Source organism: Apodemus sylvaticus, chromosome X (assembly GCF_947179515.1).
Source record: "Apodemus sylvaticus chromosome X, mApoSyl1.1, whole genome shotgun sequence".
Classification (NCBI taxonomy): domain Eukaryota; kingdom Metazoa; phylum Chordata; class Mammalia; order Rodentia; family Muridae; genus Apodemus; species Apodemus sylvaticus.
The window spans coordinates 14,602,870-14,606,048 of NC_067495.1; the positions used below are offsets into that span (position 1 = coordinate 14,602,870).

At 48.1% G+C, this 3,179-nt stretch overlaps 1 pseudogene; it reads left to right on the forward strand.

Moving 5' to 3' along the window:
* Nucleotides 1-2,077: 2,077 nt before the first annotated feature.
* On the forward strand, nucleotides 2,078-2,823 carry LOC127675559 (protein lin-28 homolog A-like; annotated as a pseudogene).
* Nucleotides 2,824-3,179: the final 356 nt, after the last annotated feature.

Here is a 3,179-nt window from a genome sequence, read left to right on the forward strand (position 1 = left end):
TGTATGATATGCTTGCCATTACTCTGTCTGCAATCTGTTTGTACATCCATGCAATGTATGCTTCCACAATGGGTAAGAAGGAGCAATATAATCATCAACCCAAGACAGGTATATTCAACTGGTACACTGAGAATTTTAGCAAAGTTAAATACAGGAATAATGGACTAGTCTGTTTGGCAGAGTAAATATATCAAGAAAACCAGCATAACATGTTTTTGTTTTGTTTGTTACCCTTATTAAAGTCTCCAGGAGGAAAACAGGAAAATGATACAAGTGGGGCACAAAGATAGAAAGAATGTAGATTCTAGAGTCATGATTTCTGCATCTTCTCTGCCATAAGGCTCAGCCTCTTGGTGCGACACGGGAAGTTTGACTGTGCTTACATCATGCTATCTGAGAGCACTTGTTGGGCCATAGGAAAGCTCTAGGACACTCCTGGGAGAGGCACAGTCTGAGACATGGGACAGCTTGAGTTGGCTCAGGTGTCCCCAGTCCTGCAAAGATGTTAGGGCCTTGGATTTTCCAGGCTCTTGGATGCCCAGGCACTGTTGGAAGTCACTGAAGAGCTGAGAACTGAATCTGTGTGAGAAGCTGGATCTAGACTGGAGACAGAGGAGGAGGGGAGGAAAGGGAGGGGTTCCAGCTGGTTCAGTAAGGAAAGCCCTTGGTTTAAAGTGCCCAGCTTGAGCATGGTGGTAGTTGTGGCTGGAAGCACAGAGAAGCCTTCTATAGGAGACTTGACAGTGGTTATATAAGCAAAGGCCTTCCCCAAGGCTCCCCACAGCAGATTCCAGTGTAAATAGACAGTTCATGGTTATAAGATATATATTGTCCTGGTGGGAAATGGACACATATAACCATATCCCACTTCTCAGGGTAAGCCTGAGATTAAATACCTTTTGCAGGGAGGAATGTCTGGGAAGAAAAGCTCATTGGATAATTCCTCCAGGCCTATGGGTACCTCAGTAGAATGACTATCTCAGTCTGCAGGCTATGTGACCACAGGTCATGTCTTTTTCCTCACCTACATGTAGATGGCTTTGGGGCATTGCCCTTACATGACTAATGGCTACTAATCTATGGGAGCTGTGGCTAGTGACCAGGATCTGGAAAGGGTCTGTTCTTAACATGTTTAAAGCCATAGACCAGGAATATGCCGAAAAAGAAGTTCTATGTTGAAGAGAATCCACTTTCTCTGCATTGGTACAATAAGAAAGATGCCCAGACATTGAATCCTCCCATCAAAGGCTCCAACTTACACAAATGAAAATTCATTTGTAAGGAGAGGACCTAAACTGAGAACTATAATGAAGTCCAGAAGTTCAACATAAATACTGACAGTGGAGGTGTAGCTCATGAGATGTCAAAGAGGACTGGAGACTGTATTAAAAACCAGCCTAGACAGTTCCTCACAAAACTGGACATGACACTTCTGGAGGACCCTGATATACCTCTCCTGGGCATATACCCAGAGGATTCCCTGGCGTGCAATAAGGACACATGCTCCATTATGTTCATATCAGCCTTATTTATAATAGCCAGAATCTGGAAAGAACCCAGATGTCCCTCAATGGAGGAATGGATACAGAAAATGTGGTATATTTACACAATGGAATACTACTCAGCAATTAAAAACAATGAATTCATGACATTTTTAGGCAAGTGGTTGGACCTGGAAAATATCATCCTACGTGAGGTGACCCAATCACAAAAGAATACACATGGAATGCAATCTCTGATAAGTGGATATTAATTAGCCCAGAAGCTCTGAATACCCAAGGCACAATTAGCAGAACAAATGACTCCCATGAAGAAGTAAGGAGAGGGTCCTGATCCTGAAAAGACTTGATCTAGCATTTTAGGGGAGTACCAGGACAGAGAAAAAGGAGAGAGGTGATTGGAGAATGGGTGGAGAGAAGAAGGCTTATGGGACATATGGGGAGGGGGGAACTGGGAAAGGGGAAATCATTTGGAATGTAAACAAAGAATATAGAAAATTAATATATGGCCTCCAGACTTCTCTGGGGCCAGCAGCCGCCTGACGTGGGGCCCGGGGCCACGGGCTCAGCCGAGGACCATGGGCTCCGTGTCTAACCAGAAGTTTGCAGGTGGCTGTGCCAAGGCAGCGGAGAAGGTGCCTGAGGAGGCACCAGCTGACACGGCCCGGGGGGCAGACCAGCCGCAGCTGCTGCAAGGGCCCCGCATCTGTAAGTGGTTCAACATGCGCATGGGGTTCAGCTTCCTATCCATGACTGCCCGTGCCGTGCCGGGGTCGCGCTCGACCCCCTGGTGGACGTCTTTGTGCACCAGAGCAAACTGCACATGGAAGGTTTCTGAAGCCTCAAGGAGGGCAAGGCGGTGGAGTTCACCTTTAAGAAGTCTGTCAAGGGTCTGGAATCCATCCACATCACTGATCCCAGTGGCGTGTTCTGTATTGGGAGTGAGCGGCGGCCAAAGGGGCGAAGCTTGCAGAAGCGAAGGTCCAAAGGAGACAGGTGCTACAACTGTGGTGGGCTAGACCATCATGCCAAGGAATGCAAGCTGCCACCTCAGCCCAAGAAGTGCCACTTTTGCCAAAGCATCAACCATATGGTAGCCTCGTGTCCACTGAAGGCCCAGCAGGGCCCCAGTTCTCAGGGAAAGCCTGCCTAATTCCCGGAGGAAGAGGAAGAGATCCAGAGCCCTGCCCTGCTCCCAGAAGCCCAGAATTGTGGCCCAGGAGTCAGGGTTTTTCTTTGGCTAATGGGGAGTTTCAGGGAGGAGGCATCAATCTGCAGAGTGGAGAAAGTGGGGATAAGGGGGGTGGGGGTGTTGCACGGGTAGCTTGCACTGCCCTGTCTCAGGCCCGGGTTCCCAGTGTCACCCTGTCTTTCCTTGGAGGGAGGGAAAGGGTGAGGCAAAGGAACTCCTACTATACTCTATCTCAAAGCAAGTGAAGGCTTTTGTGGGGGAGCCACCCTAGAACCTGCATGCTTTATCTGAGACTTGGCCAAGTGACTGGGATAGAGAAGTTCTTCTTTTGTAGAAGGCTGTGTGATATTTCCCCATGCCAGACAGGATGTAAAACAAGTGTTAAACCAAGATTCATGACCCTCCAAGCTACTGTGTTCTGCAGAAGGGACTCTCAGGAGCAAGGTGAAGCTATTTTCACACCGTGCTTACTCATAACCCAGTCCTGC